Source organism: Typopeltis vanoorti, chromosome 18, assembly GCF_054136105.1.
Source record: "Typopeltis vanoorti isolate ZY-2024b chromosome 18, IOZ_Tvanoo_1.0, whole genome shotgun sequence".
Taxonomy (NCBI): Eukaryota; Metazoa; Arthropoda; class Arachnida; order Uropygi; family Thelyphonidae; genus Typopeltis; species Typopeltis vanoorti.
The window spans coordinates 92946671-92973211 of record NC_143566.1 but is presented as its reverse complement, the minus strand read 5'-3'; the positions used below and the strand labels follow the sequence as shown (position 1 = coordinate 92973211).

At 37.4% G+C, this 26541-nt stretch overlaps 1 protein-coding gene across 2 annotated transcripts in view; it reads left to right on the top strand.

Moving 5' to 3' along the window:
• Positions 1–26541, top strand: part of LOC150096937 (protein-L-histidine N-pros-methyltransferase) — a 335127-nt gene that overhangs the window by 39210 nt on the left and 269376 nt on the right. Inside the window, exon 1 of one of the 2 annotated variants that reach the window (XM_090408435.1) lies at positions 18912–18983. The exons of the other annotated variant lie outside the window; for it this stretch is intronic. The gene's annotated coding sequence lies outside the window, so the exon portion shown is untranslated. Of the gene's footprint in view, positions 1–18911; positions 18984–26541 lie in introns of those variants that run through there. 2 annotated transcript variants of the gene reach the window in all.

The window sequence follows — 26541 nt, the reverse complement described above, 5'->3', positions numbered from 1 at the left end:
CTTAAAACGAAACAATTCTGTTTATTTTATACATTCTATCTTAGAATATTTTTTCCTCATATAAACGTTCTTGATGTTGAGCCCATACACGAGAGGCTGGTTGATCAACCTATGGTACATTAGTGCCATGTATGGGTAGTGGGCTGGGAAAGGAGAAACTTGTTAACATTTGATTTGAAGGCCTTGGAAAATACATAAGGGGGGGAGGAGCAGAGACTACACAATACAGTAGTAGCAGCAGATGAAGGAAAAGAAACTTGTTTTGTGGATTTCAAGTTGCACTATGAAAGGATGTTGGATGGCAGTTGCTCATGTTCCAATGGATTTAGTATACAGTGGAGGAATTATTGATGCTATTTCATGTGAATATTTGCCAAAGAAATATTTATAGAACTTGTATATTGCAATAACCAAACACCTGTGTGAGTGGTGGAGAGAGTTGGTGAGATGTGAGTTATTAATCAATCTGATTGCCCTTTTCTGTATTGAGTCAAGTATGACCCCATCCCAAATGTGAAAACAGGATTCTGTTTCGAGGTGAAGTTTCACTCAATGCCTTGAGCAAAAGAGAAATCCTAGTCTTTTGAGAGCTGAGGAAGCAATGGTTGTGATGTGTTTATGCCATGAGAAGCTTGATGTCAGAGTAATTCCTAGTAGAGAGATCACATGTTTATAGAGTTGAGTGTTGTCGAAGATAATAAATACACTGGGAGAAAATGGAATGGTTGTTTATAGTGGAAAATAAGGCAGAACTGGATTTTGTTGTTATTGAAATTAACGAGGATGAATTGTGAGTGGTGGAAGTTCATGTTCTGCAAGTTGAGGTGATTTGTGTATAGTAAGGTTTGTCAAATGAAAGAGAGGAGCTCACTGTGCTGTCATCTGTTCAACTAGATTGGGTTGGTGGTCAATTGAAGTAGGTTGTTAATATACAAAGGAAGAGGGTCGGTGAGAGAATGGAACCCCACTGTTAGTTGAATAGTGAGAGGATAAGGAATCATGCTATCACACATAGCATGCATCCAGTCAGAAAGTTGGCAGTCCAATTGCAGTAGTGATGGGACAGACCAAATGACGTGAGTTTGCTTAATAGACCTTTGTCCCAGAACCGCTCAAAAGCTTTGGAGCTATCACTTGAGATTCACCAAATTCTCCATGGCATTTATCCAGAGATTGATGACATATCACTTGATCTCCTGTTAATCAGCATTGGCAGAATCCATATGGTTGTCATTTATTAGCTGGGTGACTTTAAGGTACTGCAGGAGTTGGGTATTGATGGCTCTCTCCATTATTTTAAAGGACTGAGGTGAGTTATGAGATAGGGCAATAGTTTGGTAGTGATTTGTCTCACTTCTGAATGGGTTGAACATAGGCCAATTTCCAGGCATTGAGGTGGATACCAGTGGAGTAAGAGAATATAAACAGGTGACATAGGACAGTAGTCTGTTCTGGTGCACAAACCTTCAGGATAATTAGAAGAATGCCATCAGTGTCTAGAGACTTTTTGTGTCTAATTTGGACACTATTCTTCTGATCTCTTTCTGACAGAGGAAGCATTGAGTATTGAACATCTGGAATGATTAGAAGACATTTAATAAATTTTGGAAGTTTATTTTCCACTTGGTTAGACTATAATAAATTTAGTTTAATCCTTTATCCAATGTAAGCAAACAAAGTTTGTGCCTAAAGTATCTTCAGGACTGAGGCAACTCATAGTAAAGGTGGACCAAGCTCTCATCACGCCTTGTCTCAATATCTTCCATAATGCAAAGCACATCTCCTTGCAGACATGCATAATGCTATGCATTAAGGAAAGGGCCACTACTCTGACCAGTTTCAACCTTTATTGAGGTCTCATCAGTGGGATCCAGACCCAGAAGTGGTGATACTAAGGTAGAAGCAATGGAGAAGTCATATTTACCTATACGAGTTGCCAAAAGGTGTACCACCTTATTATTAAATTACTCTGGATTAAGAGAAAGATGTTGGAAGTTTATTTTCCACTTGGTTAGAAGACATTTAAGATGGTTAGTTATGTGTACATTGGAGGCAAAGTGTGAAGCTAGGAGATTGGCTTCTTCTGTGGGTGATGATACAATAGAGCCATTTGGGTGTGATGGGAATGGGAGTAATGTTGGGTAAAAGTTAGGACCAATTGCTTTTATGAGAGACCAAAAGGCTGGGCTACTATTTGAACATGATGTAAGTTTCCTGATTTTTGCTCTTTCAATTTGTTTTGGAAGCACTGATAGATTCCTGTCATCTCTTTTGAGCTTGAGTACTAAAGGAAAGTGTAGTTCTTGATGTAAGCCAATTGTAGTATGTTTGTTTTTTGTTTTGTACAACTTTGGCACACTTTCTGGAGAACCAAGGCTTAGATAGGGGATGGCAGATGGTTAGTGTGAGAAATGTATATTTCCATGACAGTAAGGATTACTTCAGTCATACATTCAGTGCATATATATTGGTTAAAAGACTAAAAATAATAGTCCATCCGTGGGAATGAGGTATAGAAGTTATGGAGGTAACATTAATTAGGGATGGCATTATAACAGTGCCATCCAGCTTGGCACTGTTATAATGCCAAACTGCTTTTGTGCGGGAGTGGCTATGTGAGCATTCCGTGGGGGAAGACGACAAGCACTAGATTGTGGGCTGTGAATAATCTATGGGGCTCACTACATTTGCAATGTACATGGAAGTTTCACTGATGATGCTCAAGAAACGTAAAATGGTTAAGATCCAGGCTGTCTAGTTAATTGATGAATCTTCTGAATTTCACACTTGCTCATAATGTTCTGATTCCGCTTGTGCATCTTTTATGGGTATTTTCATGGATACTGTTCTGTTCAGTGGCGGCTCATGGCTTGAAATCGTGGGGGGGCTGCAACTTTCAAAATATACATACACACTGTAAGTATAGTGTATACATGTTTGGATAAAATATTAAAATTATGGTAAAAATTTTTAAACATGAAATAATATTGTTTATTATCGATAAAATTATACAGTTTGGTATAATTCAAAATTACTTTAAAATAAAATCCATTATCATAATCCCAGTAATGTTCTAAAATAAAAACTATAACAAATGTTATGTCTTTAATTATAATGTCCAAATATTTAAAGAGACGGAGTAAACACAATTAGCACTACAAACACTCTACTACTGGCGCAAACTGCATATAAACAACAGTGGAACTGTGCTATGGACAGTGTTGCATTATGCTAATAGCTCGCATCTCACTATAATGTGCATATGCTTGCATGTGTAGCGATATGACACTGTCGTAAACACAGTACTGCTGGCATCCTTCCTCCAAAGTGCTACAAGATGGATTTTTATTATTTTTTATACAAAATAAGAGAATTGTATAGGATTGTTGATGATAAAATTAAACATTACAATAAATAAATAAATTAATAAATATATTTATATATCGAGAAAAATTGGGGGTGCTGCAGTTCCGCAGTGCCTATGCACGAGCCGCCCGTGGTTCTGTTGAACTGGTTGCTACTATTTATCTTTCCCTTTAAGCTGGTAAGCACATGGGCAACTGCCAGTTCAGTAGTCCTGATGGAAGAGGAAAGAAGTTGGTTCAGTACATTTCAGTTTGAAACATACCGAACCAACTTCTTGTCCTCTTCTTTTATTCCATCTATTCTGCTTTAGAAAAGTCTTATCCACATAGTTTTTTCTAAGGACCACTAGCTCCGTTGTCCATAAAATATAGCAATATATAGCAATAGGTTCCTTCTTTCTTCTTGACCACTTGTCCATATGTGCAAATGATGTGTTATAGGTTTAGCAGCCTCTCACATGTGGGATTGTTATTAAAAATATTTCTATGAAAGTTTCAAATGTATAAATGATAAAAAAAAAAGAAGGAATTATCCAACTTAAGCCACTTGTTTTTAACTTATAAAGTATATCTGAAGAGCAGCTAGTAGGTAATAGGGTTCTCAATGTCTGATTTTGAGAACATAAGTTTTATTTATTGTTTAAACATTTTTAATCAGTAAACACTGCAGTCCAAAAGACCTCATATACCCATTAAAGCCTATTGTGACAGACCACTTACCAAGGAAATCAGGAGCATACATAAATTCTTAGTATTAGTGTACCTCGATGTCTTAAATTCATTTGCCATCTGAACTTTCAATACTTGTCTAGTGCATTGCAATGCATTCCATTCATTCACCACTGTCTATGCCAAAACCTGCTTCTCACTCCCTTCCTTTTTGTGTTTAGTTGCACAGCTTCCAAGGATGTCTAGAAGCATACTCTGTTTAAATACCTCTCAGCTGTTATATGACCTAGTCATATCACTCCTTTCTACTTCTGCACCCAAACTCTACAGATTACGTGTTCTCCGTTTATTCTAATAGCTGATGTTTCACACTCCTAATATCATTGTTACCTACCATTGTGTTCTATCTAAAATTTACTAACTTCAAAATTTCAGGCAACTAAATATGTGAACATAATTATGTTCACATATTTATGTGACTGATGAGAAGTTTATCTGGCAGAAATTAGTACCACCTTTCTCTGTCCATTGGTCATTCCTTTTCACCATTCTGGAAATAAGCTTTATCTTCAGAGTGTGCGTGTGTGTGTGCATGCACACATTCCATGTTCTCAAAACATCCTCTTTTTCTTTCTTTCTAATACTGTCACTCCAGGACACCTATATCCTTCACTATTTTCCCATGAACAGACCGCACACTTTAATCTCTGGATCTCAACCTTTTAAACTTACACTTAGCTACATTAAAACTGTAATCTTCACTTACTAACAGCCTGTTTAAATCCACCACATTAGCACCATTCTAAATAATGCTCCTTACCTTTCATTATCTGAAGACAATTAAATATCTCCTTGCATTCCATTTGCAATATTGTTGATATGAAAGTTGATAGTGATAGCTTCAGTTATTAGGACTTGTGGAAGATTGCTTTAATCTTCTTTCTTGATACTGCTCTGATGAATAATGTTCATCAGAATTAGCATCATAATTCTGTCCTCCATCCCTTTTTTCCCTTCTTTCCAAATTACTTTCTTCGTATTCATCACAGCTTCTGTACTTCTGTAGAACAACCCTGCATGTTATATAAGACTTTTCTCTATATATCTCTATGAAACTTAATTGTGTTTTCCAGGATTTCATTTTACATGATAAAGAAACTAACTAGACATCTTAGTAACAAGTCATCCACTTAATAACTTTCTTTATACAGAAATCCTAACATGGGCAGATATATTCACACACTTTCTCATCACTCTCTCCCAGCAATTTAGTATCGTTAAAACGAATTAATAAACTGTCGATCTCTGTTCTAATGAGGCAACCCTAACAGCTAAACTTAATTACATATGCCATACCTTATCTACAATTCTAGAATTGTAGAATTAGCAAAATACTTAATCCTTTCCCTTCTTCCACCAATCCTCAACCTGCTCTACATACTTACGTACGTGGGTAGTCTGAACAGTTCTCAGCCTCGACCATAGATGGCAACACTATCGGCATGATTTTTTTTTTTCTCAGTTGGTACATCTGTCATAAGCATCCATGTGAAATTGTACATCATTCTATCAAGTAATTTGTTCTATACAGCTGTCTGAAGCAAAAGTGTTTTCTGTATCCCTTGAAATAGATAAAATTGAGTATCGTGCAGTTATAAAATCTTTGTAAAAGAAGGTTTAACGCCAAAAGAAATTCACTCGAAGTTCATAACAGTTTATGGGCACTCTTCTTCGTTTTCGACAATTAAGAAATCGGCTGTCGAGTTTAAACGTGGCCGTACCAGTCTTGAAGATGATCCACGTGAAGGACGTCCAAAAAGTGTAATAACACCAGAAATCATTGATCAAGTGCACAGTATGGTATTGGATGACCGGCAAGTCAAAGTGTGTGAAATTGCTGAGACTATAGGCATTTCAAAAGAACGTGTAGGATATATTTTGCATGAAGAATTGCAAATCAAAAAGCTTTGCACAAGATGGGTGCTGTGTTTGCTCACAGCAGATCAAAAATGCACTCACATGAAAATCTCTTATGTGTTTGGAACATTTTAACAAGAAGAAAACTGATTTTGTGCATCGATTTATTACTGTGGTCAAGACGTGGATTCATCATTACACACCAGAATCCAAACTGGCATCAAAACAGTGGACAGAAGCGGGTTGTTCAGTGCCAAAGAAGACAAAGTTTGTTCCATCAGCAAGAAAGGTCATGGCATGGGGTGCTTTGGGATGCTAAAGGCATTTTGTTTATTAATCATCTTGAAAAGGGTAAAACAATAACCAGGGAATATTATTCTGATCTATCTTTTAACCAGACTAGATGAAAAAATTTGTGAGAAAAGACATGGTTTGAAGAACTAAAAAATCATCTTTTATCAGGACAATGACCTGCCCACAAAAGTGTTTTGGCAATGGGAAAATTAAGGGATCTGCACTAGGAATTGTTGGAACATCCACCGTATTCCCCAGATTTGGTTCCCTCTGACTTCTATTTCTTCCACAAACTAAAACTCTTCCTCACTGGTCAGTGTTTTTTTTTTTTCAAATCAAGAGGTGATTGCAGCTTTAGAGGGGTATTTTACAGATCTTACTGAGAACCACTACAGAGATGGGATAATGGTGCTGGAGCATTACTGGAATAAATGTATTAGTCTTAAGGGGGATTATGTTGAAAAATAAAAATTATTTTGAAATTATAAATTCGTTTTTTCATTGTCAGGCCAAGAACTTTTCAGACCACCCTCGTAGTAATGTATCACTATTACCTGTGCCTGGGATATGTCAAAAAAAAAAAAAAAAAAAAAAAAGAAAGAAAACATTTTTTTTTAAAAATTAAAAACATACAATCTTTGCAACCCTTTAAACCTTGCATGAAACTGGCTGCCTATATCTGTTTCCTCAGGACTAACTCCTTCCTTTCAGTTCCTGAGTGGAAGAGGACTTGGATCATAGGAGACAATCCTCTCTATATATAGCATAGTTCCTTGTTCCTGCAACTTGGCTTGGTAGAAAGAACACCGAAAACATATCTGCAATCATGACTAGTCATGTCTGGCAGACTCTGTCTTGAATGCCCCCCCCCCCCCCCAAAAAAACTTCATTTAGATAAATTTTTTTTGTTGAACTCCCTAAAATATGAGAAACTAATTCTTAGGTAACCTGAGTTACAATCTAGGCTTCCTAATAGTGTCTGTAGATGGAATTTATCTAGTTATCATGTCGACTTTTGTTTATTAACTTCCACTTGACTTTGTGTTGTGTGTTTGTTATGATTTATATCAGGCATGGCCAACTTCATTCTATATGAAGGCCAATATATGATGAGTGGTGGTGTCACAGGCTGCACACTTTTAGACAGAACTTAAATAAAAATAAACTCTGCATTTTTTCAAGGCAATAGTTACATGTATTGAATTACTATATTTGTTAAATCATTTTACTACTGGGAGAACAATATAAAATACTTGAAACTGAGTCTCTGAAACTGGTCACTGTAACCAGAGCAGAGCAAGTGACTTTCAGTGATGCATTACTCTGGAGTGCATAGAAATCTACCATTCCCACTACTACAACTCGCACAGAGAAACAGTAGATTTTATAAATAGAGTAATCTTTTAAAAGCAATTTTGATTCCGTGTTGAGAATATAAATTGTTTCTGTCATCAGAAATGATGAATATATAGTATATCAATCAGAAAATCTGCGGTCGAAACTAATGGCTAAATTGATGATACATATAATTTAATATAGTTTTTATCCTGCCGCGGGCCTGCTGTTGGCCACCTATGATTTATATTATACATGTGAAGACGTTTTTTCCATCCATTTGTGTTTATATTTCTTTATTTTCTCTATTATTGGTTCCTGGGTTAATTCTTTCATTATTTCTTCTCTTTTTTCAATCAAAAATGAGTTTCTAGGCTTCATTATTGTTCTAGTTCTAACTTGTAGAACTAGAACACTTTACAAATTTACAATAGCAAGAGCCACATGATGTTATTATTTACTTTAAGTAAGCATTATAAATAGAGTTGTAGATAGTGGGGCATCTTTCTAATTCGGTCTGGACCTTTAAAAGCCATTGTTTTTTTATTTTTATGTTGAGATTATCATTCTGATTTCTTCAGTTTTTTTTTTTTTTTTTTAAACTGAAAATAGCTTTCGGAAGATTATTATATTCAGAATCTATAATTACCACCTGGACATCAGCAAAGAGGAGTGTTTAAATTCACATTAAAGGATAATTTAATATCCTGATATTTTTAAATAAACATTAAATGAAATTGCAAATAGGGGATATCCTTCATGTTGGAGGCTTAATGGATTTTTTACAACACTCAGAAAGGATTAGAACAGAATTTAATACCTCCTATATTTCGTCCTAGTCACTAGGACATCTACGGGGGATTACAAAAACAACTAATGTAACATTAACACAAATATCATACAATACTAAGCCCAACCATGTGGGTGACACTAAAGTTCTATCTAGGTTGAGCGCCCTCTAAGGGCAGTTGTAGGTGGCCTGGAATGTAAGGTGGGACTTCTGGTGATGAGTGTTTCCCAAATCTTCGGAAGCTTAATGCAACTGTATTTATTAAGATTTGGTTGATTTCTGAGAGCTGCTGCTTTCTAAGAATAGTCTCTCTGAATGACCATAGTTGTGTTTACAGATGTAAGACTTGTGTTCCTCCAGGCGGATGGATGCTGATCTGCCTGTCTGTCCAAAGTACGTCAGCTAGGAACAGGGTACTTTGCAAACTCCAGGCAGAGAGAGAGAGAAGGGAGCAGATCTTTCGTAGAACGGATAAGGGTAGCAAGTTTGCGGTGGGGCTTATATGCTGTGTGTAGGTTGTACTTTTTTTTTAGAATCTTGGCTATTTTTTCAGATGTGCCACGGTTGTAGGGTATGATGATGGCATTTTTAAAATCTTGTTGACGAGAAGGACGGGGAATGGGGGAGGAACTGATTATTTTTTTGATACTGTGATCGCTGTAGCCATTGGAGAGGAAAGTGCTGTGTATGTGGTTAAGCTCAGTAGTGAGGGCGGTTCCACTGGAACAAAGATTGTGGGCTCTCTTGGTAAGAGTTTTAATAATGCCATATTGTTGAGAGGGGTGGTAATGGGAGAGTTTGTGAATGTATCTGCCTGTGTGTGTGTGTGTGTGGATTTTCTGTATACAGTGAAGGCCAGTGTATCATTAGGCAGGTGTGTAACTAAGGTGTCTAGGAAGGGTAAACAATTGTTCTTTTCCTTTTCCATAGTAAACTGGATTCTTGGATGTAGGCTATTGAGATGACTGAGGAAGGAGTCTAACGTGTCTGGGCCATGAGGCCAAATAGAGAACACATCACTACATATCTTAGCCAGATAGAAGGTTTGAGTGGGGTTGAGTCTATGGCTAATTTTTCGAAATCTTCCATATAGAATGTTAAAGATACCAAGCAATTTTAAACCTGGTTTTACTCCATTTTTCCCAAGTAAGCAAACAGACAAAAATGTCAAGTTTGCGCCTGCAAGTGATGCAAGACTAGCTGATCCTACAGGTAGTGCAAGACCAAGGCAACTCGTGGTAGAGGTGGAACAAGCTCCGATCACTAATCTTAATATTTACCCTTAATGGCAAAACACATCTCCAAGAAGGGGATGTAGTATGATGTTTTGTATTAAAGGCAAGAGGCCACTACCCAGACCGGTTTCGACCTTTTTTGAGGTCTCATCAGTGGGAGCTAGGCTAGAAATACCAAGATTTAGTAATACAGAGCTTGTAAGTATTTTACCAAAACAAGTTACCATAAGGTGTTTTAGAGATTTTTATTTAATAAGGTTAAAACACCTTATTAAATAAAAATCTCAGGAGGAGATATAGATGTAGAAAGTATTTTACCTTGGGTATAATTATGTTAAAGATACCAAGCAATTTTAAACCTGGTTTTACTCCATTTTTCCCAAGTAAGCAAACAGACAAAAATGTCAAGTATGAGAACCTGATCGGACCATACTTAGGGCTCTTGTTTGCAGATTTGGTCCCCAGGATTTGAAGGGGATAAATTAACTGTGGAAAGGGTACAGAGGCAGATAACAAAGATTGTTTCAGGATTGTACTATGTTAGTTATGAGGATTGGCTGAGGGAATGAGGACTGCAGAGTTTGGTAGATAGAAGGAGAGGTGATATGATTGAGACTTTTAAACTGTTGAGAGATGGTTACAGGGTTGACACTGGAGAGTTCTTTCACTTGGTTGAACAGCTGGAAGGAGTGATGACAAAGGGCCATCCCTGGAAGTTACGAAAGGAAGCTGTGAGCAAGAGGGTGAGGAGTGGTTTCTTTGCATGGAGGATGGTTGAACCGTGGAATGCATTGTCTGATAGAGTGGTGAGAGTGAGAACGGTCAATGGGTTTAAGGAGTGGTATGATAGCTTTGTGTTTCCTAGGAAAGACCTCCTGTGATGAGTCTTTTGACTCAATGGAGGCCTGAATAATAATAATAATAAAATCTTTCAATTCTGTCCATTTCATGTGTTTTCTGTCACTTTCTTAATGCAATGACCCATTCTGAACCTGCTGATTTCTTGTGTCCTTTCCCAGTTGTGTAGTCATCCAAATATGAGAGAAAATTAACTAAGCAGGCCAAAGGAAATCCTAAAGTTTTTCACTATGTTGCAAGTAATGGGAAGAACGATTATGGAAGGGTAATTTTAATCATTGTTGATGGTAAGAAAATGAAGTAGAAAGAAGCAGCAGAAGAAATAAGTGATCAATTTGCAAGGTGTATCATCCAAGTGGAGATTTTGCAGTTGCTGACGTGACACACTGATATGAGAATTTAAGGTAAACGAGCTAAAGGTGCTTAGCATATTGAAAATTATGAATGAATACAGCAGTCGGATTGCATGGCATGCCAGCCCATGTGCTAGGAGAATGTGCTGGAGACCTGGCAGTGCCTCTGACATTTTTAAAATATAAGTCTGGCAAGGTTCCAAGGAGTGGAAAGACGATAAAATAATTCTGTTATATAAAGATGCCCCTAAGACAGAAGTAGCAAATTACCAACTGATTGGTATCTCAGGAGTGGTTGTTAAGGTATTGGAAAAGTTGATTAAAGGTAGAGTCATTCCAGGAAACTCTATGTAGGTCATGTAAGGAAGTGAAAAGGAGATTTATTGCATAGTAGTTGATGTAGCATTGCCAGAGTGCATAGTGAGTACTTCAAAACTGAATGTCTTCAATGTAAAGTATGATAGTTATCGTGGTCTGTAAGTGTTTGACATCTTATAATGCATCTTGGGACTCCATGGAAGCTCTTGTAAGTAATATTAAATAGGTATGAATGGGATATGAAACTTGTGGCATGGATTGGTTGACAGACACCAGAGTGGTATATGGTGGAGTGGAATCTAAGGAAATGGTGGTGACAGTACCTCAACTCTTAGTGCTCATCATCATCAAATTCCTGCTATGTACCCTCAAGAGGTGTACAGGATATGACTGTACTACATGAAAAAATTACATCATTACTAACTTCCTATCTACAATTTTCCTCCAAATCAGTCTGTTACTTGTCAAGACTCCAACATTATCAGATCTTATATTTCTATCGTCTAAGGCACTTTGTACCGTATCAATCCACCTATATCTTGGTCTTCCTCTGGGTCATTTTCCTGCCAACCTGGCAGAGAACACTTGTTTTGCTAATCTTTCCTCTCCCATTCTATTTAAGTGACCATACCACCTGAGATTAGCTCTGCTAACGCATTCCTGGATGCTGACAATGTCAAGTTCTTTCCTAATATCCTCATTTTTAATATGATATTGCCATTGATGCCATCTGTTCACGCCTCTAATCTTTCTCAGGACTCTCATATCTGCGGTCTCTAGTCTTTGGTCAAGTGTTTTACTTCTGACCCAGCTCTCAGATCCATAAGTTAAAACTGGTTTGAACACTGTCTTGTATACAGCTAATTTAGTGTTCCGACTAATTTCTCTCTTATTCCATATGAATTTATTCAATTGACTTCCCACCATACCAGCTTTGCTGATTCTGTTGTCTATTTCTATATTTAATTTACCATCTTCAGTAAAAATCGTGCCCTAAGTAGCTGAAATGTTTTACTTGTTCCACAGGTTCTCCATTCACAATACAGTTGACATTTTCAATGATTCTGCCTATTTTCATTGTCTTTGTCTTTTTATTGCTGACCTTCATACCATATCTATTACAACAGCTATTCAATTTAGTCAGAGAATCTTGCAGACTTGTAGCGGATTTATTTAGAAGTATAACATCATCCGCATAAAGCAAAGAGCTGACATTAACATCTCCAATTTTGATATCAGGTTTAATACCACATTCCTTCATAATGTGATCCATATAGATAATGAATAACAGAGTGGATAATGTACATCCTTGTCTCACACCAGATTTAACATTAAACCATCTTCCTGTACTTCCTTCAATTCTAACTGCTGACTTACAACTCAAATAAAGACTAAGTATTGCTTGATATAATGCCCCATTGACACCATATAACTGCAGCGTATTGAATAGCTTCTCTCTTGGCACCTTGTCATATGCCTTTTCCAAATCGACAAAACTTAAATACAGATCTTTGTTATATTCCCCTGCTTTCTCGACTATTTGTCGTAAAGTGAAGATCTGATCCTGACAGCCTCTATTTGGCCTGAATCCAGCTTGTTCTTCACCAAGCTTTTCTTCCACAATTCTTCTCAACTGTTTCTCAAGTATACTTGCATAGATCTTGCCAGGAACACTCAGTAGGGAAATACCTCTGTAATTCTCACATTCAGTTTTATTTCCCTTTTTATATATGGGTGCTATGAGAGCTCTACTCCAATCATCGGGAATTCGTCCCTCTGTCCAGGCTTTCTGAAATATGTAGTGCAGCCACTGTAAGACTCTTATACCACCATACTTCAGCATTTCTGGTCGAATATCATCTACTCCTGCTGCCTTTCCACATTTCAAGCCTTTGATGGCTTTTTCTACTTCAAGTATGGATATGTATTCCTGACTGCATGCCTGGTCAGTGTTTTTTATCACTGTGCTGTCATCACTGCTTGTTTCATTTAGCAGTTTTTCAAAGTAATTACTCCATACTTCAAGGATATCTTTTACTCCTGTTTTCATTTCACCTTTATCATCTCTAATTCCTTTTACAGCACTCTTTCCTCCATTCCTAAGCTTCTTCAACAACCTCCAGAATATTTTGCCACTTTCTTGATATTTATTTTCTATATTCTTGCCAAAGTCCTCCCATGACTTTTGTTTAGCTAGTTTTGCACACTGTTTAGCTTTCTTACATTTGTCTCTGTATTCTGTAAGAGTAAAAGCTGACATATATGCCAGGAACTTTTGATATGCTTTCTTCTTTTCCTTCACTGCCTCTTTAACTTCCTGTGTCCACCAGGGGGTTCTGATTTTTTTATCCTTGCACACAACCTCACCACATGCCTCTCTGGCAGAATCAATCAATGTTTTCTTCAGAGTTTACCACTGAATCTCCAAGGTTTGATTCCTGTTCTCAAACTGCTTCATTTTCTTTTCAATAATCTTTTTGTATTTTAGTCTACAGTTCACATCTGAGAGCTGCTCAACTTTTATTCGCTTTAAAACTTTCTTACATGTTATTCTTTTCAATATGAAATTCAATTTTATCCTGCTCAAGACTATATAGTGATCACTTCCAATTTCAAATCCTCTGTACACTCTGGTGTCCTGCACCAGGGAAAAAACATCACTATCAACAATAACATAGTCAATGAGACTTTTCTTATTCCTAGCCTCTTCTCTCCATGTGAATTTGTGCACATTTTTATGTTGGAACATGGTGTTAGTAATAACCAGTCCATGTCCCGAGCAGAAATCCAACAGATATTTGCCATTATTATTAGCTTTGCTCTTTTCTCCAAATTTTCCCAAAATATTTTTGTGTCTCATGATCATTTCCTACTCTGCTATTTAGATCCCCAACAAGGACCAACTTTTCCTTTTTCATTGTGTCAGTTGCTTTTTCTAAAGCCTCAAAAAATTCCTCCACTTCTACTTTAGTAGAACCTTCTGTGGGACCATAGGCACAAATAAGTCTCATTGTCCAGTTCCCCATTCTCATATTTTCCCACATTACTCTACTTGAGACTGATTGCCATTCAAGAAGATTAGCCTTATTTTGTGTTGAATAATATGGCTACTCCTTCTTTTCCTTGATTGTCATTGCCTGAATATAACATTTTGTATTTATTGCTCAGAAAGATCTCACCAGTTTTGGTCTTTTTTGTTTTGGTCACCCCTATTATGTCGATCTGGTACTTATCTAATTCCTCAGCTAGCTCCATTTCTTTGCCATTCAGGCTTCTTATGTTTATAGTACCGAACTTTAACTCTGGTGATGTTGAGTTGGGGTTTGTTTTCAGATTTGTACTAGGGACACTATTGTTTAATTTGTAATTTAAGTGGGGATATTCATTTTGCTAATGATGCAAAACTCTGGAAGGCAATAGTTGATGAAGGTGATGTAGACATCCTGTAGGACAATTTAAAAAAAATTGGCAGTGTGGGGTGAATAGTAATGGTTGGCAATTTAATGTTGCAAAGTTGTAAGGTTTTGCACTGTAAGGCTATACACTTCTAATTAAAATACTACACACTGTGTATGGCATTAATGGTGCTGGATTGCAGGACACTGATAAGATTTGGGAGTTATGGCAGACAGAGTTAAAGTTCATAGGACATGTGAAAATTTGCAGAGTAGCTCAAAGGATCACTTGGATGTTGAGCACATTGACAGATATGTAGAGTATTATCCCTCTTTATAAGGCTATGGTTTGGCCACATCTTGATTAGTGTGCACAGATTTGGTCACCTGATTTTCTTGGGGGAATGAGGCCAAAAGTGGAGATGAGTGACCAAGTCGGTGACAAATCTGTGGAATGTTCCCTATGAGGATAGATTGAAGGTGTGTGGGGATTGCAAAGTTTAGTTGACAGTTGAAAAGAAAAGAGGGGGATATAATAGAAACTTATGAGTTATGAAAGGAGTAGTTCTCTAAGATTGACAAGAAATTTATCATGACAAATAAAGAGAACTGGGGGGTCACCCCTAGAAGTTGTATAGCTGTGCAGATTATATTTTTTGCTTGGAGATTGGTGATTCACTGGAGCGGAGGATTGCCAGAGGTAGTTGTGAGTGCCCTGACAGTGAAAGAATATAAGGAGAGGTAAGATAGGTATTGTGGAAATAATGGTTAATGTGGTTCTTCTTCTGATTTCGTGGAGATACTAATATAATGATAATTATTATATTTGAGGATCTCCATGGAGTTGCTAGCCTCATTGCAGGGGGGTCTGTCTTACACAAAACAGTATCATATCATCCTTTAAATTCATTCACTGTCTACACTCTCACCATTGTCTCAAGTAATGAATTACATAGTATAACCAATCTCCATCCATGCAAAAAAGTTACTTCTCACCCTTACTACTTCCTTTTGCATCTTCTAGAGACATCCTCTTATTCTTGTCCCTCCCTTGTTCTACCATATGAAAAATCTCCCCAGTGCCAATCTGGTAAATACTGCTCAGTAGCTTAAATTGTCTCAATCATATCATGCCTTTGTCTTCTATCCACCAAACTCTGCAGCACACCTTCAGTCTCTTGTCATCAACATTCCACACTCCTGCTGTGGATGTATTCTTTATGTTTTTTGTGTGTGGTTAACTTCAGTAGTGGGCATTATCATCAGAACAAATCAGTTTTGCCCTGTTACAGTTTTATAATACCATACTTTTGCTGGTTTTTCTGTAGTTATTTAATACCAAAGATCTACTGATTGATTTGTAATCAAGGTATCAGTGTCCAGGAAGGACAAACCTAGGATCCATATCACTCTTTCTCAAGTGAATTGGATCATGGGATGCTGGCTGGAGTGTTCATCCTCAGCTCAATCACTATGAGTACTCAGTCATGCCCACTAGGTGGTGAAGTTTAGAACTTAAGGCTTCACTTCGTTTATTCACTTCAGTCTTGCTTACTCATGTATGCCTATGCATGCATTTTTACCTGTGTATTGTTCCCTGATGACAATGCTAATTTTACTTAGGTGAAATACGGAAAAAAATTTTTTTTAATTACTATATGATATGCATCATTCATTTTCTTCCAGAAAAATACTAATATATGTACAACCTTTAATGTGTGGGATGCACTTAAAATTAAAGATGCCAAGAAATTATATTCTTGGTTTAATCCTTTATCAAAATTTGCATGTGAAGAATCTTCATGGCTGGACTACTTGTATATACAGGTTAATGACTTAACATCAATTGCTTTAGTATCCCATAATGCAAAGCACACATCCCCTTTTGGTCATTTATAATAGTATGCATTATGGGAAGGGGGCCCCTACCCAGACCAGTTTCAACCTTTGTTGAGGTCTCTTCTATGCTGGCTCCCACTGATGAGACCTCAAAGGCCAAAACGAATCTGGGTAATGGCTCTTCCCATAATACATAGTATTCTACAAGTCCAAAAGGGAGTGTTGTAGAAAGTTTTTCCACTTGATTATACTATAAATTAAAGATACCAAGAAATTATATACTTGGTTTAATCCTTTATCCAAGTGTAAGCAAACAAAGTTTGTGCCTAAAGTATTTTCAGGACTGGGGCAACTCGTAGTAAAGGTGGATGACTTCATATCACTTGCCTTAGCATAGCATTATACATGGCTGCAAGGAGATGTGCTTTGCATTATGGGATACTAAGGCAAGTGATTTGATAGTATAACCAAGTGGAAAACTTTCAACAACTAACTATCTCTAATCCAGAGTATTTTAATAATAAGGTGTGACAACTTTTGGCAACTCGTATATAAAAATATGACTTCTGCATTTCTTCAACCTTTGTATCACCTCTGGGTCTGGCTCCCACTGATGAGGCCTCAATAAAGGTTGAAACAGGTCTGGGTAGTGACCCTTCCCATAATGCATAGCATATATGTCCATAAGATGTGCTTTGCATTATGGGATACTAAGGCAAGTGATGTGAAGTCCTACCACCTTTACCACAAGTTGCTCCAGTCCTGAAAATACTTCAGATGCAAACTTTGTTTGCTTACACTTGGGTAAAGGATTAAACCAAGTGTATAATTTCTTGATATCTTTAATTTACAAAAGGAAGTGTGGCTTGCATTATGGGTTACCAAGGCAATTGATGTGGAGTCCTTAGCTTCTCTATATAAGTAGTCCAGTTTTGAAAATATGTCATTCACAAACTTTGTTTCCTTGGATAAAGGATTAAACCAAGAATATAATTTCTTGGCATCTTTAATTTATAGTATAACCAAGTGAAGACTTTCAGCACAAAATTAATAAATTTACTTAGTAATGTTAATTCATTTTGTAAGTAGCTTTCTTCTTTAATAGTCCTGTTTGTTTTCTTTGCTTTGGGCATTGTTTAAGCAGTTTTTAGTAGAACTCACACAAATTGTAAGATACTGAACTGAAAGTTGGAGGGCTACTTAAGAAAACATTTACTAATTCCTTATAAAAGTTCAGAGATGGCTATCTTAAGCAATAATGAAGGCACACAAGGGTTAAAAGTCTTAGATCTGATCATATCCGATGATTTGTTGTGACCAGAGTGCCCATTATTCTGGTTGGTAAGAGTAACCATGATGTGAATTGTACTTGTGAAGAAAGTATGTTGCTTAATCCTTTATTCAACTGTAAGAAAATATAAAGTTTCTATGAGAAATATCTTTACAACTAGGCTACTTGTATATAAAGGTTGATGGCTTCACATGGATCTGATTGCCATCGTGGCAATCAGATCCATGAAGAGTATATGTGTGCAGTCTAGGAAAGTGGTGAGCATGGTAAAAAAGGTAAAGGTGCAGTATGAGAGAATATTGACTATGGGCCATAGTTAATTGAAGAGAATTCTTCTGCTATATTTCAAGCAAGAGGGAAAATAATTATAGCAGGTTGACACTGGTGGGTGGTCAGGTCACCAGAGTGACCATTTGCAAAGGATATAGTGGAATTATTGAATAACCACTTTATCAGTCTGTAGGAATGGATAACATATCACCATGTATTTTTAAGGAAGGTGCACAACATTTAGTTATGCCCTTAACCTAGTTATTTAATGAAAGTCTTGCAGTGAGTAAGGTTCCTAAGGAGTTGAAAGAATGCAAAATAGTACCATGCCACAAGCATGATTCTAGGACAAAAGCAGTGGCGGCTTGTACATAAGCACTGCGACACTGCAGCACCCCCAAGGAAAAAATGAAAAAATTAAATTTTGTTTCTCTTTATAAATAATAACAATGCTTACAACACTATGTAAATGCAATACAACATGTTAAAGGTTACAGTTTATGTTTTGACATTGATTGAATAGTTAATAATTGGAATTGTTCGATTAACGCTTTAGATTATGAAATGCACTGTGATCTAACACAGTGTCGGAATTATCACGTTCAGCCAACTGCAGCTCGACTCGCTGATATTCGTTTGTGCTTGTGATTGCACATTACAAGTGATTCTGACACTGCTTGTTTGGGCAGTGTCGCTTACAGATAAATTGTATGCACGCGCATGTTATTTCTGTGAGATACGAAACTTTTATTATTGGTGTTTGTTCGTGGTAAGGATGAAATATTTTCAATAAAGCAATTTTTTAATATGTTATTTATTTATTAATAAATTGGTTACTGATTAGGGGAAAAAAAAAATTATTTTTATTTTGTATATACAGCACCCCCACTTAAAATTTTCACTGGCCACCACTGGACAAAAGTTTCCAATTATAGATCAGCATGTATAACTGAAGTTGTAGTCAGTGTGTTAGAGAGACTGGCTAGAAATAGAATACAAGATTGGGTTGATGGACATAGCATTCTTAATGATGGTCAGCCTGGATACGTAAAGTGTAGGTCTTGTTTTAGTAATTTATTTACATTTTATAAGGTAATGAGTGTGTTAAATAAGGGAGAATCATAAAGTGATATTTTTGGACTTTACAAAATGTGATCGATAGATTATCACATGATCGTGGCCTGGTTGGCCGAGTGGTTAGCGTATCTGCTCTCCAGCCAAAAGGCTGCAGGTTCGAATCCTGTTCTGGGCATGGATATTTGTGATTATCCATGGAAATAACAGATGGCATTAGTGTAGTTGGTGAAGAGTTATAGAGTAGGTGCCCTCCCTCGACGAGTCTTTGGATGCCCTAGAGGTGTTACATAATAATAATAATAAGTTGGTGTACAAGTAGCAGAGGCTGGGAATGAATAGTATATTGTAAATTAAAGATGTCAAGAAATTATATTCTTGGTTTTATCCTTTATCCAAGTGTAAACAAGCAAAGTTTGCACATGACTGGGCTACTTGTATATAGAGGCTAATGACTTCACATCAGTTGCCTTAGTATCCCATAATGCAATTATGGGATACTAAGGATACTAATTATGGACTTATGGGATATCTCATAAGTCCATAATTCTTACGGACATGTATAATGCTATGCATTATTGGCAGGGCCACTATCTAGACTGGTTTTGACCTTTATTGAGGTCTCATCAGTGGCAGCCAGACCTAGAAGAGATACCAAGACTAAAGTAATGCAGAAGTCATATTTCCTTATACAAGTAGCCAAAAGGTGTCACACCTTATTACTGAAATACTGTGAATTAGAGTAGATGTTGAAAGTTTTTCCAACTTGGTTTAATTTATAGTATAATCAAGAGGAAAAACTTTCAAAAAATAGCATATTGGGTAGACCAATTAGCTCTCAGAACGATATCAGCAAGTTGTGTATGGTGGAGCAGTGTCTCAAAAATTAGGGTAGCCAGTGGCATGCCCTAGGGTTCTGTTCTTGGGCCCCTGCTTTGTTCGCAAATGATATATCATGTGAACTGACTGGGGATCTTCAGTTGTTTGCTGATGATACAAAGTTGTGGAGAATTATAAATAGCACTGCTGATGTTAATTCCCTTCAGGAAGATTTGAATGACTTTGGACTTGGACGTAGGAGTGGGGCTATAGTTCTAATATTATAATCCCAGATTCCGGAATGTTGGTTATGGAGAGAGGGTAAAGGAATATGGATTGCAAAGTTTGGTGGATAGGAAGAAAAGAGGTGATATGATGTAGGCATTTAAGTTAGGAAGGGATTTTATTAGATTAATCTAGAGTGGATTATAAAAAGAGCAGAAAGTGATAAGGGAAGAACCAGAGGCCATCCCTGGAAGTTATGTAAGAGTGTGGTGATGAAGGGTGTGAGAGTAGGTTTTTTACATAGATAATTGGAATACATTACTGGAATATATTGTTAAAGTAGGGAGTGTTAAGGATTTTAAGATTCAATATGATAAATATACTGCTTGGAAAGAAGTCAATGGACACCATTGACTTCTTTATTTGTTTGCAATGACAGCAGCAATCCCACAAGAGTACATTAGCAATCAATGGGAATTTTGGATCATTCTTCCTTTAGGCATGTAATGAGATCCTGGACTGTTGTGGGGTGGAAATCCCTTGACCTTATCCAATGCTCCAGTTCATCCCACAGATGTTCAATAGGATGAGATCAGGGCTCTGGGGGAGGCCAGTGAAACGTGGTGATGTTCTTGTCCTCAAATCATGCAGTTACAGTAGCAGCAGCCCTATGACGCAGTGCATTGTTTTTCTGAAAGAGACAATGGTCAGTTTTAGAAAATGCTACAAAGTAGGAATCGCTGCATTCTTCATAATGTTTAGATACCTGTTGGAGTTGAGTGGTCGTGGCACCACAAACAGAGGTCTGAGGCCAAACCAAGAAAAACAGTAACACACTATCATACTGCCACCTCCAAATTTCATAGTTGGTTTACACATTTTGGTAAGAGACATTTGCCATATCCACAATCGTCCAGCCTCTCAGTAGAGGGTGTTGCATGATTTGTCACTCCATGACACAGCATTCCAAGCAAAGAGCATGTACGTCCCACTGTACATGCTCTTTGCACCACTGAAGAAGTTGCTGGATGTTGGTTCAGTTAATGTGGGACTTGCATATTGCAGTCCTATCATAGAAACCCATGTTGTGAGCCTTGATTCTGAATATTTTTGTGCAGATTTCTGTTTCAATCAATGCCTGGAACTCCATATTCAACATGTCAGCCAGCAAATGATGGTTTTTACACATTATCCTTTGTAGCATCCTAAAGAATAATGTTCAGTGAGTGTGGTGAGTAGGTCACTGTGGATAGCATTTGCAGTTGACTCCTTGAGGCTTCCATCTCAGTATGGTATCACTGATTGTTGACCTGGGATGGCCCAATTTGTTGACAGTTGTTTGAAGAGATAGGCCTGCAACATGGCATCCTATCACAATGCTTCTTTCAAACTCCATCAGTTCCCATCTCACAGCCATTTCATCCAGACACCATTGAACTAACTTGGGAACATCATATTCCTCCAATTTATACTGGTTACAAATATGTGACTTGTTACATGGCACAATGCTCCTTGCCCATGGGGTTGTCTGTTGATTTCTTTTCAAGCAGTGTATGTTATCAGTTACATAAACCTCCCACATTGAGTCTGTGAATTCCATGGAGGGTGTAATAATAATAATAATACATACATACATTCATCTTCAAGGCCCACTCTTCCTAATTGGGTTATACGGGCAACAGCTACAAGAGGAACTTCCAATGGTCACAATCCTCTGCCACCAAGCTCAGGTGTTCTGGTGGGATTCCCAAACGTGTCCACCCAAGGTTTTGGATATAATCTATCCAGCGAGTCCTTGGCCTTCCACGTGGCCTCCCACCCTCTGGCTTGGCAAAGAGGGCCTGCTGAGGGAGCCTCTCTTATGGCATTCTGACCAGGTGCCCGTACCAGCGTAACTGTGATCTCTCAACATGGAGAAGCAGCGGTTGAGTATTGAGGGTTTCCCGAATTGCAGAGCTTCTGACTCTGTCGAGTTTTGTCAGCCCCGCAACCCCTCGAAGGAACCTCATTTCAGCCGCTTGGATTCGTGTCCGCATTCTTTCGGTCATTACTACCGAACGGCCAAGCTCCCGCAATATTGAGCTTGCTAAGCCAATTCGAGTATCTAGCTCTACGTCCGATTTTCCATCGTCCGTGAATATGGACCCAAGGTTTTTAAACTTCTCCACTTGTCTCATTGGGACTCCACTTACATTTAGAGTGCACTGGGATGGTTGTCTTGAGACCACAAATGTTTCAGTTTTGGCCACACTGATCTTCATTCCAGTGTCTGCACAAACAGCTACAAACCTATCCAGGGTCTGCAGAAGGTCATCTGTGGAAGAGCTAAGCAGAACTAGGTCATCTGCAAAAAGCAGACGTTCAATGCTACATTTTCCAATTCTGACACGCTCACTGCCTCGGCTGTGCCTATCGATCCAGTCCATAAATATTATGAAAAGGAGGGGTGACAGAACACACCCTTGGCGGAGGCCAACGGAAACTGTGAAAGGTTCAGACTTTGTGCTGTTTACCCTGACACAAAACTCTGGGCATTCATACAGGGACTTGATGGCAGCTAATAGTTGACCATCCACTCCATACTCCTGTACTACTTGCCAAAGCTTATCCCGAGGAACCCGGTCATATGCCTTCTCCAAGTCCACAAAACATGTGTAGACATTCTTGGCTTATTCACAAGATTTCTCAAAGACTTGCCTTAAAGTGAAGATTTGGTCAGTTGTGCTTCTACCAGGACGAAAGCCACATTGTTCTTCCTGGAACTTTGACTCAACTATGCTCCTGCACCGTCTTTCCAAGCACTTAGCATACACTTTCCCAGGCAGGCTGAGCAGAGAGATGCCACGATAGTTACTGCAATTCTTCTGGTCTTCCTTCTTAAAGACTGGTATTATTATGCCTGTCTGCCATTGCTTTGGTGCTCGCCCAGATATCCAAGCAGCCTGACACACTCGAGTCAGCCAGAGAACACCGTCTCGATTTAAGGCTTTTAGCATTTCGGGCCGAATTTCATCATCGCCAGCAGCCTTGCCCAATTTTAGCGATTTTATTGCTAAATGGACCTCTTCTGCTGTGAGACTAGTCATTGCCCCGATCTGCACCTCTTGGATGTCCACAACTGCTGGGCCACCCGGGTTAAGGAGGCTCTCAAAGTATTCCCTCCATCTGTGGATAATAATAATAATGCAAAGCACAATTTTTTTCAGACATGCATAATGCTGTGCATTATGGGTTAGTCACTACTAGACCAGTTTCATCCTTTATTGAGATCTTATTAGTGTGTAGCCAGACCCAGAAGATACTAAAGTTGAATTAATTGATGTTAAGTCATCAGCCTCTGTATACAAATAGCCTAGTCTTGAAGATATTTCATGCTAAAAATTTGTTTGCTTATACTTGGATGAAGGATTAAACAAGAATATAATTTCTTGGCAAGTATAATTTACTTTGTAACCAAGTGAAACTTTCTATGAACATGAGGATTGTAGCCAGTCATATGAAAACTTCTTTGAGGAAATTTTACTCTTGAGAGACACTTGTGACATTATGATTAGGAATTATAGACACGTTAACACAAGAATATTTTAATATTTGCCAAATATTTCAGTCTGAAAATAACAGACTATCTTCAGGGGCTACGTAGGAACAGTTTTTAACAAGGTGGAATACCAACAATTGATCATTCAAAAGTAGAACGAGACACGTGATGTTACATTGCTAAGCATTAAAGAGAGGAAAAATTTCATCAGAGTGATGATTAAATTATAGTTATTAATTCACAATGCAGCAAATTTAATGCAGCAAAATGTAGGGTCTTGAGGTTTGGGACACTTCATACTCAATTCAAAGAGTTGTACTGGAGGAAGTAGGGGAGTCGAGATCTGTGGGTTGATGATTGATAGAAACTTGAAATTTAAGGTGCATATTGCAAAAGTGGTGAAGGTAACCCAGAGGATTGTTGCAGTACTGAGAAGGACACTGACCTGCAGAGATAAGAGTTATTATTCCGTTGTATAAGACCCTGATCAGACCACATTTAGGCTATTGTTCTCAGATTTGGTCCCCAGGATTTGATGTGGGTAAATTAACAGGAAAGGGTGCAGAGGCAGATAATAAAGATGGTTAGAGGACTGTACAATGTTAGTTATCAGCTGAGGGAATGTGGACTGCAGAGTTTGGTGGATAGAAGAAGGGGAAGTGATATGATCAAGACCTTTAAACTGCCGAGAGGCAGTTACAGGATGGACACTGGGGAGTTCTTTCACTTTGTTGAACAGCGGGAAGGAGCGATGAGAAGGGGCCATCCCTGGAAGTTACGGAAGGAAGCTATGAGCAAGAGGGTGAGGAGTGGTTTCTTTGTGTGGAGGTGAGTGCAGAAGTGAGAAATAAAGAACATATAAATAGCATTTCAAGAATAGGAAATGTTGGGGTTACTCGTGTATAGATTTGACACACTGACTTAGTTGATCTTCTTCAACCTAATGGTGTACATATATTACAAAGATCATTCTTTTGATCTCTGGATCCTTTTCCTTCTGAGTTGTGTTTCCTAGGTAATTATTTTAAATGGTTTTATTGCTCATCTTAATTACTTAGTTTCGTCTTCTGTCTTCTTGATACATTGCATGGTTTTAAAGTCATTAATCGCCATGACTTGCAGCTATAGGTTAGTACTGGGATATAAGCTTGACTGATAAATTGACAATTTTGCTTTTCTTCTAATTTCCTTTTTACTTCCAAAATTCATATTTAGCATGTTTTGCCAACTCACTGCTGATGTCCTGAGATTTTTCCTTTTTGACTGAAAATGGATCCTGAATGTTTAAAGCTGGCTGTTTGTTCTAGAGTTTATCATGCTTAATTACATATGTTCTTTCCTCTGAGCTTTATTAGCTTCTATCTTGCTTTGGCTATTTCTCATGTTCCTTATATATCATCATCATCATCAGCAGCAAAAATTGAGACTCCTACTGGTTTCATCAGCCAGTTTCCTTGAAATTTTTGGTTTTTATTTTGCAGGTCTTGATAGCATCCATTAGTACAATTGACTAAGACTGCATCCTCATTGTTGTCAGAAATTCCTCTGATTTGCTATTGCAAATCAGAGGAATTTCTGATTCTGACCAATCTGCTTCGGTCAGAATCTGCATTGACTTTCTTCCAGTTGCAATCTTGAGTCTAATTTCTAGTATCTGGGTGTAGATTTGCTAAGAAGTGAAATACCTCTATAGTTCTGTCATAATCTGTTACTTCCCCCCTCTTTTTTTTTTATAAAAGAGGATATGACTGAAATGTTCCATTCTCTTGTATCTTATTTTCTTGCCAAGCTGGCCATAACCTGTGTAATAATGTCTTACCAACCTTATTTGTGTAATTAAACATTTCAGGAGCTATCATGCCATTTCATGTTGTGGTTCTCAGTTCTAATTTTATTGAATAGCCGTGTCTGTTTCCCCTTCCTTGATTGTCTTCTTCTCCATAGCACTCTGTTCTGTGTTATTCTCCAGTATCATTTTACTCTGCTTCTAAATGCTGTAATAATCCCAAAGAAGTATTCTTCTAGTCAAAATTTTTCCATTTTAAACCTTGATCAATTTTAGTGGATATTCCTTCTTTTTCCTCATATTCTTCAAGATTATAAAACAGTTTCTGATTATCTTTACTACAGCTTTCCTAAATTCTCCAAACTCTTCCCATGATTTTCTGTTTAGTTGTTGATAGACACAACCCTAAGAATTTTTAGCTCTTTGTTTCATTAAATATTTTTGCCATAAAAATTTATTTTACTTCTCTTTTCACTTCTATCCATTAGGCATCTATTTTCTCTTTTGATGTCCATTTGATTTGACAAAACTGTTTCTTCTAAGTCATTTGTATATTTTTTTATTTTCTAGTTTAAAAACTGACTACTACCTTAAATCATAAGAAATGACACATCACTTAGTTCCTTTAAGTCTGTAAGGTTATTCGAGGTCTTGGGAACCTTTCCTGTTCAGAGAACAAGAGAAAGAATAACAAGAATCTTATAAACCTTTCTTTTTCTTTCAACAAGAATTACTATCAGTTTCTCATACTTGGAAAATAAATATGAAAAAACAGATCTAATATACTCTGAAATATATTTTGGAGTGTTCCTTTTTTTTTAAGAACATAACACTAATATTTTCATTCTTGATGTGTGTGACATATATTGCTAAATGAGTAACTGATAGATCTTGGAATCAATTGTATATTGCCAATGGCACTTTAAAAAAAAAAGAAAAAAAAAACGATGTCAGTATACTGCTTCAAGTTGTCATCTGTGATTCTCATAATTACCTGCTATATAGTTACATCTATCTTTTTGTAATTGAATCTTTCATGTGCTGACTACCTCAAATCTATCCACAATAATCTATCATACCTCTCCTTGAACCCATAACAGACAAGCACTCACAAATGAATATGGCAACCCATTCCACTCATTCACAACTCTCCAAGCAAAAAATCTAGTC